This window comes from Lonchura striata, chromosome 2 (assembly GCF_050655825.1).
Source record: "Lonchura striata isolate lonStrDom1 chromosome 2, ASM5065582v1, whole genome shotgun sequence".
Taxonomy (NCBI): domain Eukaryota; kingdom Metazoa; phylum Chordata; class Aves; order Passeriformes; family Estrildidae; genus Lonchura; species Lonchura striata.
In genome coordinates this window covers 119,031,592-119,048,902 of record NC_140704.1, presented here as the reverse complement: position 1 = coordinate 119,048,902, position 17,311 = coordinate 119,031,592, and the positions used below count along the sequence as shown (strand labels likewise).

The following is a 17,311-nucleotide window of genomic DNA, read 5'->3' as shown; positions in this document are numbered from 1 at the left end:
GCATCCCTCGGGCTCCTCCCCGCGGGCGCCTCCGGGGCAGGACGCTGCTCCTGTGCTCACCTTCTACACATGGCTTTTTACTTTTATAGCCAAAGAATCGTAGAATAGTTTGGGTAAGAAGGGACTTTTAAAGGCCGTCTAGTCCAACCCCCCTTCAAGGAGCAGGATCATCTTTCACGATCGGGTGGCTCAGAGCCCCATCCAACCTGGCCGTGGATGTTTTCAAGGATGCCGCATCCACCGCCTCTCTGGGCAGCCCGTGCCGGTATTTTGCCGCCCTCATTGAAAGCAAAACTTCCTTCTGTCTTCTATCTTAGGGCTTTAGTAAGGGCTGGATTAGGTAGTGAGCAAACCTCGTATATTTGTGCCATTGTGCCACTGCTGTGCTGACAAGGACTTGGAGGTGAAACACACTTTACAGTCATAGATAAACAAAGGTGGAAAAAGGAGGTGGATAGGTGCAGGTATGGCTGGTTTCCTTTCCCTCATCTCCCAGGGGTGTTCTCAGGGGTCTGTGTTGGGGGGTTGCAGAGATGGGTCATCCTCTGTGGGTGGTGGAGCACTCATCTTCCACCCCAGGAACTGCAGTAATTCACAAACCTTATTTAAAATTTAAAGTTGCTTTTAACATTTTTAGCAGAATTCTCAGAAAATTTGGATAAGGATGCATAAATTTGGACAAATTTGGCACTCAAAATAAGGAGATGCACTGATTTCTTAAGGTTCAAAAACAAAATTCAGGCAGATTCACTGACAATTCTGGGGGCACAAAGGATTTTACTCTCCCCACACTGAAAATGTATGGAGAATAAACAGTAATCTATGCAACTGAAACAACCCCCCTCCATACACACAGGCTGCTGAATGTACAAACCCTGGTCCTGTTTTGGAAAGGGGACCTGCATTTTTAACTGTATTGGTGAAACACAATATTCTTTCTTCCCACTACAGTTCTTGATTTGTTTATACCTTTAGGCTATGTCAGCTACCTGAACCCTGATGTAAATAACATCAAATAAGTTGCCAGTCACCTAAAGACACAGGATCTACAAAGGTTTATGCTTTGGCAGATCTTTATACCTTGGCTGATTAATCACTTGAAAGCAGAGTGGCAGAGGCCAGTGCATGATGCCAAGCTTAAGCATCAGTTTTTATTAGAGTGGGACCTAGGATGATCAGGAACATTATATAAATGTACTAAACAACCTTTCAGTCCACTGAGATGGAAATTTAACAGCACTGTTTGACTGAACACATACACAGTGCTTTGCAATAGATGACAATAGCATACTGGTGAAAAAGAGGAAGGCATTGACCTTAAGTGTCTGTGAGAATCTGTAGATAATTCCATGACCTGCAGCTTCTGAAGAAAACAGTATTTCAAACACAGGGCAAAATAAGCTGAACTCTGGCATCAGCAAAACAGAGATTAAATGCTTGGAAAGACAAAAAGCCTGTGCTGGTTGTTCAAAGGAAATAAGCTGGACAATAATCAAAATTCAGCTTGGCTGAATAAAAAAAAGAACATTACTGGAGTCCGGTACAACCTCTAAGAGGCAAGTTTTCCAATTCCCTTTTTTAAGAATTAGAGGGATCCAGGAGTCATATAAGAGCTGATCAGGTTTTTTTCAGGTGAGGCCAATAGAGGAATGTTAACATTCACATTGTTTGCAGCTTCATTGCTAAGTGAGTAGTTAACAAAGCAGTGAACTTTGCAAATTCAAGCATCTGCGCACTATTGTGCTAACTAGATAGTATTTTCCAAATTGCTTAACTGCATGAGTGACTCCAAAGCAAGCTTGTGTTAAAGAGAATCACCTGGAATTTTTTTTCTTTAGACAATGCTAGGCATTCATATTAATTCATTTGGTGGTCCTCAGTTAATGTCTCATCCCTTCTTCATGAGTAACACTCCTGGCCCAAACTTGCTCATGCTCTCTATGAGACTTATGTAACTACAGATAAAAGCCCTTCCTCACACCAAAGTCACCATGGACAAAAATAAAGTTGTGCACCATCAGCACAAAATGATGAGTACAAACAAGGGAAAGGAGACAGCTCGGAAGAATAGTTCAAAAAGGGAAGAAAACAAAAGCCATCAAATAGATGCTCATGGAAACCAGACTGAATTAGTGAGACAAAGGATGTCTCCACAGTTATGGACTTCAGGGCATTTGTTTAGATGAGAGCATAAATCACCCAAGGCCCCCCCAACACCCTCAGGCTGAGATGCTTGTGGTCCATTTCACAATGCAGTACAGTTACCCTGCTGAAATAAGCCAAATAGACATAAATATTTCTGATCTATTAAGGGAATTTACAGTTCTGAAGATCCTCCCTTCAAACAGTCATGTCTCGCTATCTTATTCACACTGGCTGGTTCCTTTCTCTGGACAGCAGAGGTAGAAAAGCAGTGTTCCTGGATGTGATTTTAATGATTATGGTAGTCTCGTTATTGTAACTACTGAAGTGTAATCACAAATGCTCTTCAGTTTCATGTGATTAGCAATAGCTGTTCAAAGAGTACAGGCTGCCATATTAAGGTAATCCACGACAAGAAGAAAAGGAATTTCCACAAGGAACAGTGAGAACTGAAATCTCTAGATGGTCACTAAACCTACAGCTATATGAAAGCTCCACCTAAGGGAACACAGAGAGAAATAAAATAGAGATATATTCAGGTCATGCTTAGCTGAGGAAGTAAGCATTGCTTTGTAACATGATGAAAAGGTCAGTATCAGATCTGAGTTATGTACTCTGTTACTTCACATGGCAAGTACAGGTAGTTTTCTCTGGAATACATGCTACCTGCCTTCTCCAATGTTCCCCATAATGGGAAAAGCATTACTAGCCTCTGAAAAGAAACAGATTTTTAATTATATTTATAGCTACATCTGTGGGCTATTTATAACTCAAGTGTAGACTTCTGCTTTTCACTTCTAGCCACAGATGCGACTCTGCTGAGTGCCACTGCATGGGAAATTGGTTGAGAAAATGGATTATTAGAGACTGAGCACTTTGCAAGGCTTTAATGAAAGCACAGATGATGAATAAATATCAATTAAGGGCTGTCTTATTTCTTGACACTCTGTCAGTTACACCAAGAACTGGACAAGGAAATGTATTAGCCCAACTGGATTGATGGGTGGGAGTGGGAAGGAAGATAGAGACCAATACTGAAAGAAGGAAAAATACAGCAGAGTATCCTGTTTTCTTTCTTAAATTGCCATATACCAAAAAGAACAACAAACCCAAATTCCAGATAAACTTTTTTTAGGTCAGCCTTCAAGGTTTTTTTCAGGCAAAAGAAAAATCAATGTTTCAGTTTCGTTGTTCTCTTGTTACCATTGCTTTTAGAGGCAGATCAATTTTAAATGAAAACAGTGCTCTCTTGAAATGAAAATTAGAAACTTTTCATCTAGAATATGTCAAGATAAATAGGCTGATGTTTTTAATTTTTAAAATTTCTAATGAATGCTTTTGCTCTTTGGTATCTTCCCCTATTTTTTTTTTTTTTTTTCATTTTTTGACTAAAATTATTGACTTAGGTTCAGAAAAAATAATGTGATTATGATATGTCTACAATATGTGCACTTCTTTTTGCCAGGACAAAAGCAGTACATGACAGACCCTGAGGGTCACAAGAGCTCATAGCCAGCTGCTGAGGCCATCCCAGCTAATGGGAGCTGCCCACCAGCAGAAATCTCTGCACATGAAGCTACTGTGACCCTCTGACTTGGTAAGAAAAAAAGAAAGTGACTGGGGGAAACAAAACGCAGCTGCTTTTGAACCCTTTTTCTCTTTTTAAAGCTATCATTAAATGGAAGTAAGGAACATAAAAATTCCTACCTTTGTCTACAGGGTTTCTAAAATAACTTTGGCTAATAAGGTGTTAGGGTAAGAATTCTTTTTAATTCTCTCTTTTGCCTAACCCTTCATTTCAACTTCCACAATACCTGCAGTAAGGTTTTCTCTCACTATCAGATCAACAGTGCTGCTTCTCCCTGTGTGCTGAGGGGCCCAAAGTAGCACACATGGGTCAAATCACCTGCCCTAGATCACATCACCTGGCCCTTTTTAACCAATGGAATTACTGGCTACCTCCCAACTCCTACAGGATAAGGAGCTTCCTAGATGTCTTATGGAGGCAATAAACCAAAAAACCTGACGAGAAAGGGGAGGAGGCTTACCAAAGCAGACTTCTGCTACTTCTGCAAGCAAGAGGGATCATTCTTTGTTAACTCATGTGTGCTAAGTTCCTCAAGCTCCTTTCCCACTCTCCTCTGTCTAAACTCAATGTTTCAAACCCTTTCTGAAGGGCTGACTTTGGTAGCAATGACTCGATTTTGCTTCATGGACCATGCACCACACTTGTGAATTTCTGCAACTTTATTTCTTCACTTTAAAAAAAGAAGGTTCAAATCACAGACTTGTACACTAACTGAGCCTTTAATTCTGACATTCACTTAATGCTGACAAATTAGTTGAGTTCTTGCAATTTACATGAGGTCTCATCAGAATATAGTCCAATATTCAATTTAGAACATTGAGGCATCATGCAGAACTTTGAACACTGTGATCAATATATTAAAGAACAGCAAGCCTTTGAAGCAGAGCTGCTTTAATTAATCTACTTTATTTTGCATTTTGCTTGTCTCAGAAAAATATTCTTTCTCTTCCAGTCTGCTCCCAGAATTAATAACTGATCCTGTCCCAGCATGCAAGGACTGGATGAGCAACTCTCCCAGATGATACACAACTCTCCATTTCTGATACACAACTCTCCATTTCTAAGATACTCTACTGAATGAACTAACCTTTGAACAGCAACTTGCAAACAAAACCAAAGCATATTGTCTCTTTGCAAATGCATCCTGGTTATTCTACATTTATAGGCATAAGCAATCTTGTCTGCTTTTTCTAAAGCACTTACTGATGTTGTACCAGCCAGGCCTTGATCTACTACAACATGCCAGACTGAGAATCCATTACAACACAACCACTAAATATATGCTAGTAGCAGATGTGCTCAGTGGCTTGGGAAAAATAGATGTTATATTTAATTATGTGACATAGTAAAGCAAAGCAGAAACAGCATCACATGTGCACCTAACAAAGGGCAGAAAACTTAGATTATTAGATTTATTCATAAATTATTATAGATTTACTTACTAATTATTCAATTTAAGAACAAAACACTAAGAAAGTATTTTGCTCAGATGAGAAAATTTGCTGAATTCAAGTCGTGCTAAACCTGAACAGTCTGTCTGGATCCTACTATTCCTAATACCAAGAATCAGAGTGTAGAACATTAGGGTCACAGTATCTGAGCTCAGATTCAGATATCTCTAGAAAGAAGTATAAATAAATGGTTTAAACTTGACGCCATTTGTGGTGAGAATTATCATCCCTTGACTCTAAAGAGAGAGCAATTACCAGTAGTCCTCAGCAATCATGAAATGCAGGGTGATGTTACTTTACCACTGCAGGCTTCAGATACCATTACATATACCTACATCACACTACAATTATGGGATCCCCAAATTGTGTCCTATGCTGCACTGGCAGCCCTCAAACTCTTCCTGTGCAGCCTGCAAAAGGATGGCAATATATGAGGCATGGCAGGAAGGGAGCATACACAGATCCACCACTTTCCTCCCTTCCACTCTCCACCCTGTACAGGGGCTGGGCACACCAGCAATGCACAGGTCACAGTTGTGAGGACAAGAAATGGTGCCCTGTTCACAAATAATGCATTGTCACTGCTTTCTGTACAAAGCCCAAGGGATGCTTCTCCAGGGCATCAGTTCAGGCAGGACACTGAAGTGTGGGCTAAATGAAATGGGCACATCAGCATTTCTGCCTCACCATCAGCACAGATGGCAGAGGGTTTGTCCTGGTAGAAACTTCACAGGGATATATTGTGCTTAGCATGGGCCATAGAAATAAAATGGTGCTCCCCATTCATCTCACTCACTGTTTTCCCCACCTTTCCCTGATTTTCCCTGGCCTGCATGTTTGAGAGCTGCGCAAATGGATACAAAGCTAAGGGGGTTAAAATGATTGCTGGATAACATGTTGAGCTTAGAGCATGACCAATTTTGTCCCTCTTTATAAGACTGAGTGATTTGAGATAAAGCCAGAGTGTGATTATGCCATTATTTGAAAGACTGTAGTGCAGCCTCAAAAATGCAAAGTGCAAGTTTGATTGTACAAGCAAACCTACCTTTGGCACTACATACAAGTGCTTTACCTTGCAGATCTACCACTCATTCAGTGGAGGTTTTGATGAAATCCTATTTAACATGAAAAAATATTGGTACCTGAGGACAGATAGATCAACAAATATTACTGAAGTAAAAAAAAAAAAAAGCTATTAGTAAGAATAATACTCTGTTGCCCACTGTCCTTCACTGTCCTTCACCTTCAGGGCATCATTGCATTTACTATATTTGCAGCCCAGTATCCAGTTGCAGGATTTTGCTAATAATTGACAACAGCTAATACAATACAGAAAATTATCAGTAAGATTTATGGAGATTGTAAGGCTTAAAGTAGAACAGAAGTCATCTTCAACTGAAGAAAAATTCCCAGGACAAGAGAGTAAGCTAAAGTTAGAGTGGAATTTCAACTAGCTCTCATTGTAATTTGCAAACATAAACTGAAGTGGTTACTGTATATTCTATGGTAATAATTTACTTTTAGAGATATCTAGCACTAAGCAATTGTCCAGGAGCACTGTAATGTATTGATGATGAATTATCTGTGAGCAGCACTTTGCATCTAGATTATGCTAGTGTACTTTCTACATTAAGTACCTGGCTCTTGTAACCTCACTGCAGCTGGAGTGATTTCAGAGAATCCACACTTGTCCACTTGAGTGAAGGATGCAATAATATTTTTGTTTTTATGCACGTTGACATTCAGCTATTGGCGAACAGCTGTCTATTAGCTAACAACACTGCTTCATGTGACCTCAGATAATAGTGCTATAAATGAAAGCTGCAGGGAAATGAGACAGACCCAAATCATCAACTGAGAGGTTTGCATCTCAATAAATCTGCTGGGGCCCAATTAGCAGCACTATTATTGATTCACATGCTGGAACGCATAAGACAATTATTCAGCTCTTGATTTTCCTCCTATAAATCTGTCCAGAACAGACATTTTTGTATACAGACTTGTTGAGTCCTTTTGTTACCTAATCACTCCCATTCCCATCACCAAACACTTCATGGTGGCAGTGAGATTCCCCCAATGTAGTTTCTTTTCACATCAAAGTCCTCATATTCCTTCCACATGTGGTAAAAATCCCACATGAATTCAGGTAAAAGTAAAAATAAGTGACTCAGAACCTTGTGATTAACCTTCAAGCAATTTATCTAGGATTGATCAGCTAGCTCAAGTCAAATATTAATTACTCACATCTGTTCCTGAGGTAGGTAGGCCTGCCAAAGCCCTCCAACACTTGGATCCAGAAGGCAACTTTCCCACGTCCATGGGTGTTTTGGCTGGGGTTTTGCCATCTCTCCTTTCTCTGACAGAATGCTGTGGTATTATAAATAAAAAACTCCACCTGCTGTATGGAAAGCCAAATTGCAGCTTTGTAACATCCCTGTATTTCTCTTGCCCGTGCTCAGGGAGGGGACTGCCATCCAGGCAGCACTGTGCAGATCCAGACAGGCTGTCTGTGGGTCTTAGACTCCCCTCCACTAATATGTAGTAACAACAGAAGAAAAATAGTTCTGACAGGGGCAAGGTGGAGTTTTTTCCATACAAGTAACCCATTGGGATGACCCCAGAGTTGAGAGGCCAAGCACAGGAGGGGAGGGACTCCCATTCATTTCAGGAAGCTCTGGATCAGGTCTGAGTGCTCTGCCCCACCTTTCCATGCCCCGTTTTTCCATGGCTGGCACAGCTCCAGTGCTCCCACAGATGCACCTGCAGGCTCTCAGCCTGCAGCAGGCAAAGCCTCAAGCAGAGGAAGGGCAAACCCTGCAGGAAGGCACGGGGCTCCTGAGCAGCGGCTGGAGGAGACAGACCACTGCAGAACATCATTAGGGTGTTTAAGAGATGGGACTACAAAAGCTTAGAGGTTTGCACTTCAAATAGCCACTTCCCTGGTGCAACCTTTTACCCCGTAACAGCATCTCATAGCAACTCCTCAATAATTTGTCTAAATATGTTTCCTTTAATGGACTCCCAGCCTTTCTGACTCCTCTCACTTCTATACACCTACCCAGAGCCATTCCTGCAGAGGCAGGCGTGATGGAGCAGGCAAGGCAGGTAGCAAGGAGCAAGGTGGCTGTGACCACACAGCAGAGCAGGATAGCCTGCTTCTTGCCCCAGGCAGCCAGGGGTGAATAGCAGAGGGGGCCAAAGAACCAGGAGAAAGTGATATATTAGGAGTCCTTGGGATGTCAACAGCATGTTGGGGCATCTGGAACAAAACTGTGACATTGCAGGCATCATATTCCCTCAATAAATCTGTTGATAAAAAAAAAAAAAACAAACACCACAAAGTTTTGGTATTAAAATACAGAACTACAGAAAGATACCACAGTAGCAATTCCAGAAAAAATTAAAGAAATTTTTAACTCTAGTCAAGAAAAAGATCTTAACGTGTGGTGAAGAGGGAACCTGAATCTCACATCTTATTTTGCTCTGGGGTTTAAGAAACCTACCTGACATTTGAAACATACAAAACTTAAGAGATTTCAGAAACAGCAAAATACAATCAATGGACTTTATCCAGCTGTCAAAATGTCAAAGTTGTTTTTTACTTAATTCCCCACACTTTAGCATTTGCTTCAACCTTCCAGTGGTTTAATATCTACTCCTGATACTTTTCTTCTGGTACATATTAAGGAGGGCACCAGGATAACTGTACTTGCATCACCAGTTTGGAATGTTGTGATCCCAAATGAAAAAGCATTGCTTACTGTACTGAGTTCATAAAGACTGTTCTTGTATTTTACATATGTCTGAATTCTCTTATTTGATATCAATGTACACAGCCTGTAATCTGATCAAACTCATGGTAAAAGGTCACAGTGTGACACCTTCAGAGTCATCATGGCAACCCACTGGGCTACTGTGAGCTCACTACTCTTCAAAGTACTCTGCCTAAATATCCAGCTACAAGACTGTGAGACACACTCATTAAGCACTTTCTATTTTTCTAGGAAAGTAGTTTGTCAAGTGCCATTCAAGCTCTATGGCTTTTTGTTGGTCACTGTTCCAGAATTCATTGTCAGGAGACAGCACATGAGAATTCAGAATTTCCAAAGATATATAAAGCAACCTGGGAAAAAAAGCCAACAGAACTAACTAATAAAAGCATTTAAAATAGATTCCAGAAAAAAATACTGCCCTGCTAAAATAATAACATCTCCAAAGTATTTTTATACACAGGATCCACCCCTGACAATTAGACTGTGTTAGATAATCTGGAGAAAAAAATTGTTTTGTGATAATTTAAGATTAATATCTTATACAGAGCTATGCTTTTATGTCTGCTCTTATGTCAAGCTGTCAGATAAAGTGCTAAAGTACAAAAAAACAAGTACCAGATTTCCTTTTTTGTCTGGCTTTAAGAAAAGTATACTGAGTGCCCCAAATAAATTCTTATTATGTTACTTTTCTTAAAATAAGATTAGTGAGAAAATAGTGTAGCACATAAAAAATTCCTCTGCTATCTTGGGTTAGTTGGCAGGCCCTGAGAGAGAGATAGTAGACATTCCTTTTATCTGATGGAATAAAATCATTCTTCCTGGGCTGAGCTATGGCAGATTTATTCATTAGTATTTTTTTTTTTTTTTTTTTTTTTTTTCTGTAGAAAAACGCTGGTGGATGAAGGAAGCAGACTATCTTTGGTAGGAAATTATTAACCTAGACTTTGGGAAGTTGCAGTTTTCAGATTTTCCCTGCAGGCTGGGAAAATCACTGAAATCTGCACTGAAGTAAATTCCCTGAAGGAGCTGGGACATTATCTCTCCATGCCACTGTTCACAATCTGGAAAATAAGGGTCAAGTGTTTTGTCACTTTAAAGGAGACATGAAAGAATGACACTGTTTGACTTACAGGCAGTCTGGATACAGATATCCACGAGCAAATGATAAAAAAGTATTCATCTGTGAATTTCATCTCTTCAGCTGAACAAAAGTGTCACCTGTAATAAGTAGAACATTTACCATCTTGTACTGAAAAATATTCTAGCACATGCATAGTGAGACATAAGGAGACCGAAACCTGTGCTTGGAGGGTTAACTTCTCTAGGATGAACGGAGGTTGGTGCCTTTGTGATCTACAGGATTCAGGATCACACCCCCTGTTTGGGGTTTGTGCAGTCATCAAAAAAGTGCAGTAAGTGTCCTGATTGGTGACAGGTGCTCACAGGCTCTGCAGTGCCACAAACAACACTGACAAAGAATAGGCTCAGAAACAACTTGAACAACCACTAATCTTCCTTGGGTTCAGAGAGATCAGAGATTTAGGGATATGCACATAATACATTGCAGGGCTTCGAGTTCTTTTCAAATTGCAAGGCTAGGCAATGTCAGTCCCTGAGTCTTTAAAAGTATGATCAAAATAAGCACATACGGAGCAGAGGAATGCAGCACATTTGTTAAGTGGGGTATCATGATGTCTCCAGGAAGACACTTCTGCCAGTTATGGAAGATTCCTGAACACTGGTAGTATCATTTTATTAGAAATATTACCAGGAAAAAACAAACAAACAAACAAAAACAACAACAAAAAAACCCTTAAAATTGGGACCAAAACTGTTAACGGAACATTTGAAAATTAGTGCTTTCTACAAGCCAAGCAGCACAGATTTGTCCATTGTTCAGCAAGGCTGATTCACAAATCAAGGCATCAGAAATTATGTAATATTGTAGCAAATGTCACTTCTGACTTCTGTGTTGAGAAACTGTGGAGAAAGAATTTTCTTTGGCAAGGCAAATCAATGTCTACTTTAAACTACAGCCTACCTGAGTCCTCGATGATAGACTCTAGCACCTTCTTACTTTGGTTTCTGCACTAGCAATGAGCAATATCCCACAATGTGTGGTTCTCACTACCAACACCTTCCCACCAAGGGCAAGACCATGGCAGATTCACCCAACAGATATTCCTTGCACCATCTTCATATCTGTTTCAATAGCTCATGATCAAAACAGCCTGGGAAATCTGGATACAGTGCAAGTTGTCAACGCATACATAACTTGAACAGTAACCATGGCATTGCTCTGCCACCGCTGTGCTTTTAAGCATCCAGCCTGGGCAAAACACATGTGAAATCTCCAGATGTGAAACATAGTGCTCTGCTGAGCTTCTTGACCAAAACTGCCAAATTAACACCCTATTAATGATTTAATCTGGCATTTGCACACTGAACTGAAATTGCATAGCTTATGAGGAAAACTAGATCAAGACTAATGTCTCAAATTTCTTATTTAGGGAAACCTTCCACAATTTTTTTAAATGATAGGTTGAAAATTTCCTTCTTTTTTCCATGTGAGGAGAGGCTGAAAGAGACAGGACTCCTCAGGTGAAAGAAGACTTAGAGGCACCTGATCACTGTACATTGATTAGAAACACCTCATGGGAACAAACAACGGTGGGGAAGCCAGACTATTCTTAGTACTGGCCACTGATGGGACAAGAGGTAACAGACACAAATTTGAACACAATATTCCAACTGCACACAAGAAAACATTTTTTTTTTACCATAAGGGCTGTCAAAATATGGCATAAGTTACCCAAGGAAGTTGTTGAGTCTCCATCCTTGGAGGAATTCAAAACCTGATTGGACATGATCCTGGGCAACCTTCTGTTAAGTGACCCTGTTAGGTGACCCCTGTTGAACTGGGGAGTGGAGCTAGAGGGCTGGTATCAACACAGACTGAGGATGGACAGGTCAAAAGAAGCCCTGCTGAGAAGGACGTGGGGGTGCTGGTGGATGAGAGGCTGGACATGACCCAGCAATGTTCGTTTGCATTTCAGAAAGCCAAATGTATCCTGGGCTACATCCAAAGCAGCCTGGCCAGCAGGGACAGGGAGGGGATTCTGCCCCTCTGCCCCCCTGCTCTACTCTAATGAGACCCCACCTGGAGCACTGCATCCAGCTCTGGAATCCCCAGCACAGGAAGGCAGGAAGGACATGGACCTGTTGGAGCAAGCCTGGAGGAAGCCATCAAGATAATTAGAGGGATGGAACACCTCTCCTCTGAGGAAAGGTTGAGACAGCTGGGATTTTTCAGCCTGGAAAAGAGAAGGCTTCAGGCTGACCTAATTGTGACCTTTCAGTACCTGAAGGGAGCCTTGAAGAATGACAGAAAAGGGCTTTTTACAAGGGCATGTAAAGAGAGGATGAGGGATTTGGTTTTCAACTGAAAGAAAGTAGGTTTAGATAACATATTAAGTAAAAGTTCCTTATTCTGGGAGTGGTGAGGGATTTGAACAGTCTGCCCAAAGAAATGGTAGATGCTCTTCCCTGGAAGCATTCAAGGCCAGGCTGGATGGGGCTTTGAGCAACCTGGTCTAGTTGACAGTGGCCCTGCCCACAGCAGGTGGTTTGGAAGTGGATCATACTGAAGGTTCCTTCCAAACCAAGACATTCTATGGTCCTATGATGAACTTCAAAAGTCCCTTCTGACCCTAACCATTCTGTGTTTCTTTGATTCTGTTTTACTCATAAAGCACTGCATTTCAGACATTATGTGCACTGTAAAAGTTTTTGAGACAATGGATGATCCCAAACTTCTCTAGTAGGATTCATTGAAGCTAAATCCTATGTATTCCAGAATATCTTATGGCAGCCACAGTCAGTCACCAACAAACATCTGAAACATAAGAAAGAAATACAGCGCCATTCTGAACCCAAAGTACAAATGATGGGTCATGGAAATTGGTATCTCTTGTAGGTGTTGATTGAAGTATTTTAAATCTGTTCTAGGGTTATAGCAGTTGGTCTTGGAAATCTAACTCTCTCTGCATTCTCACATTTAGGAATATCAAGAAATTATTTTGCTTCTCAGACCCAGAAAGTGTTGTGGTTCCCCTTTAAAAATCAGATAATTTTCTGCAAAAGGATGTAATAGACCACTGAATGGTCAGGAACAAGACTAGTAATGTATCTAAGGATTTGGGGCTCTGTTGCTGCAAATACTTCAGCTGGTAATTAGTTTCCTTCTAATAGATTAATTACCACTAGTTGAACTAATTATTTGCATGACTGGAAACATAAGTCAAGTTCCAGTCTATTAGTAAGGTGACCATGAAGGCACAGATTCACCAAACAGGGATGGGGACCAAGATGGAATTTAGTTAATGTGATTTGAATCTTCATTATATAATTAAGTAAAATGAATAAAGAATATATCTTCATTATACAGTTCACATTAAAATGTGAAACTACCACCAATATATGTAGTTCATTTGAAAATTTATGTCTTACCAAGCCTGATTACAGTGTAAGGCTAAGTTCACATCTTCTTAATGTTCTCTCCATCACATCATCAAATCCACAGGACTTTTTTCTTTTTTTAAAAAAACAACACTTCATAGTCTTAGCTAACTTCATAATATCATAATTACAACCACCAATCCTTTGAGCTAGAACTGCAGCTTGGGAAGAGAATATACACATTTTATGAGAAAAATGAAATGGAAACAGGTTAAATTTAAAAAATAAAAAAAATATCCTCAAAGAGTACTTCTTTACTTTTGCTGTTTCAGTTGTGTAATAAAAGATTTGCAAATGGTAAGAGAAATGTGGCATCTGGCTGTGAACTAAAGAGTGTTTTTAATAGATCTCAGAAACATATCTGTTGCAAAGCGAGACCCTCAACTCTCTTATCTAACTGAATAATTAGCCTCAGTAGTGATAAACTGCTTCCAAATGAATAAGCTTTTGATAGGAAATGATCAAATTTCAGTGAAAATCTGATAATGGGAAAATTGCTCATGGAAAAAAATGGCTTGACACCTGATGCATCCCTTAAAAACAAGGACTCCTTGGTATTATCTCATTTGGTAGAGATATTGCAAAGAATAGAATCCCCAAATATTACTCATACTAAGCAGTTTTCATCTGATTAAAATATATTAAAATTGAAATTTAAGTTTATCTAGAGTTAGAACTTTATTCCATGGTGGTTGCTTTTGTATTTTTGTTTTTTGTTTTTTATATTGCCGCCTGGTTTTGTACTTCAAATTCATATTTAAATCTACGCTAGGCAATAAATGACAGGCCTAGGAAAAACTGAAAGTTAATAATTATTTTGTTTTGTTTTACATTAAACACCTGTCTTTTTAATATTTTCTCCACTGTGCAATTTATTTCTTCTCCTGTCTTAATCATAGGTAGTTAGTGATGGGACCTTTTCTATGCAGGCAACCAGCGGAGGTCTCATCATTTTGCAATATACAGCAGCTACCATTGCTTTTAATGGGTAAGAGTTAGAGTTAAGCACTTTTGCAGCTCTGGTCATTTCCGTTAGTTATTTAATTGCCAAAATAACTCTTTGCAAAGGCCTGCACTTCTCAGAGTGAGTAGAAAAGGAAACATTGATGAAAAGCTAGGAGTATTGATGGGATGCATGAAGGTAATTGAAATGGAAATGCCTTCTAATTAAATATCTGATTTAGGATTTGGAAAATGTACATTGTCCTAGATAGACCATTGATCTAAAACTATTGCTACTGCAGAGCACTGTGTTCTGCAGGATAAGTTCTTGGGACAGGAAAGAAATCATTTATTCATTAAAGATTTCAAATTGCTAGGCTATAAGGAATCCATTCCTCATTCTCCTCCTGCCTTCTTCAGTGCCCAGCATCCACTGCTGTCACACACTCAGCCCCGCCTAAAAGCTTCACACAGTAACAAATGATTTTAATAGGTCTAAATCCCCAGAACATTTTCAAAAAACATAAATAAAAATCCCAGAGATATTTCATACACTGTCCAAAAGGGATGAGGTTACCCTTGTTGACCTCTTTCCTTTCTCACCTATAGAAGACATCCTATTGCACTATAAAAAACACTGAGGCTCTTGGCCATGATTGCCAGACTCCAGGCTTGGCTTCTGCCTTTTAGACATGGTGGAAGAGGGCATGCCAGATGGGAAGGAAAACAGAGAAAATTTCCCTGGGAAAATTGTCTTGCTTCTCTTGAGCTGATCTACAAACTGACACAATTCTACAGGATGTTTGGATTTCTTTCGGACTGACATTTCTTGACAGAAATCAAAGTTAAAAAAAAAAAAAAAAGAGAGAAAGAAGAAACAAGAAATTTTCACTTCCATGTGACTGTATTCCAGATCTCATACACTAGCATGTTTTCTTGTTAAATCCAAAGAGTTAAATGGAAGAGCTCTAAACAGCACAGTGATCAACAGTTTATGTTTGGCTGATGTTAAAATAGGTTCTGGAGATCTCTGGACAGTTTTGCCCAACCATACTGTGAATTGCTATAAATATCTTCACTGACATAAGGCAGTGTTGCTGCAGTGTGGGAGCTCAAAGTAAGCCCTCTGTGCTTAGCAAGCTCACCCTTCAATCACAAGCATCAATTACCACATCACCCACTTCTCTGCATCCCTCCTTCTGTGGGGGGACAAGCCCTCACCCCCAGGCACAGGTTACCTATACATGCCCTTTACCTGGAGTTGAGCAGATGAAAAAAGGTTTTATCTAGGATCTGCCATATTCACTAAATAATTCAACAAACTAGTTTTTCTTAAGATTGCTGCCTGAAGGTATATGTATTCTGAGTTTGAGCACAGCACTGTTTATTTGGGCTCATTATGTTCCTACTGTTCAGCTGAGCTTGTCACAGGGTTTTTGTTCTTTTTTTTTTTTTTTTTTAATTTGTTGTTTTGGGGTTTGTTTTATTTTCTTGGTCGGGGTTTGTTTGTTTTTGGTTTGTATTTTGATTTATTTGGGGGATTTTTGAGAAACAGCAGCATGATGAACATTTTTTTCCCCAGTTAATATAAAGAAAGTCTCAAACGTTTAAATACAGGCCTGGGTCCATCAAGACTGCTTTAAGGAAATAAGCTGTTATTTTATTTCCTAGTGGGATTAGTTAAATACATTTTTAATATACTTCTGGTATCTAATGAATTATGTAGCATGCCCCTTCTTCTGTCAAATGAGTTTTGGAAGAAATCAGGTCAAGTCCAATGGCAAAAAAATGATATAGTATTCTGAAATAACCCCTAATCAGAGTGAAAGAATCATTTTGGTAGAAATTAATTCCAGATGAAGAAAAGGAAAATACTACAAACAAAAGCCTGGCCTCCCTATTTTTGTGGCCACCCCTCCCCCCAAAATTTCTTGCAATAGGGCAGAGATCAGGTACAATTTTCACAGGCCTTAAAAAAAAAATAGTGAAAACCAGGTTTGAAATTATCAAAAGAATGCTATTTGTCCATCAGTGTGTAGCAGGCCCATGGCACCCCTAAAGGGAAGAGGTTTCTCTGGGTATAAGTAGAGCCTGGATACAACTTTGAAGAGAATCCTTGCCAGTTTTAAATAGAACAATCCTGGAATTCCCTTGAAATGCCTGAGCTCAGAAAGTTCTGATGCATGAAGAGCAGTAGGTAAAAAGTCATATGAGCTTGTCCTGTTCCACCTCCTTCCTGGACACCCATTGTCATCACTGTTATGACTATTGTGTTCCCATCATTATTAAAGGGTAAAATCTTAGAACAAAAGAAAAATTGCCAAAGTAATTTTAGCTGTTTGGTCGTATTTTTTTGTGATTTAATCCCAGCCAGCAACAAAGTACCCCACAGCTGCTCCCCCACTGCCTTCCATCCCACTGATGCCAGTGGGCTGGAGAATGAGAAAGAAAAGATAAATCTTGTGGGCTGAAATAAGAGCAATTACATAATTGAAACAAAATATAATAATAATAATAATAATAATAATAATAATAATTTTAAATATTCTCATAATAATCACAATAATGGTACAATACAGTAATAGAAAGGATAAGAAGGTGAAAGTAACAGAACCCAAGAGAAGCAAGGGGTGCCAAACACAGTTGCTCACCATCTGCTGATCAATGGCCAGAGCATCCCTCAACAGTGATCTACTTTCCAGGTAACTCCCCCAGTTCATACACTGAAAATAACTTCTGTCGTATGGGATTCACATTTGGCCAGATCAAGTCTCCTGTCCTGGTCATGCTCCCTCCTGGAACCTTGTACAACTCCTCATCGGCAAATCACAAGACACTGAAAATTCCTTGTCTTAGGGTAGCCACCACTTAGGAACAGCCAAGACACCAGTATGTTA

At 39.7% G+C, this 17,311-nt stretch overlaps 1 long non-coding RNA gene across 1 annotated transcript in view; it reads right to left on the bottom strand.

Moving 5' to 3' along the window:
- Nucleotides 1-7,952, bottom strand: part of LOC144247161 (uncharacterized) — a 34,162-nt gene extending 26,210 nt beyond the window's left edge. The window contains exon 1 of the long non-coding RNA XR_013340865.2: nucleotides 7,426-7,952. This is a non-coding gene — a long non-coding RNA (uncharacterized LOC144247161). The remainder of the gene's footprint in view (nucleotides 1-7,425) is intronic.
- Between the last annotated feature and the right edge of the window lie 9,359 nt (nucleotides 7,953-17,311).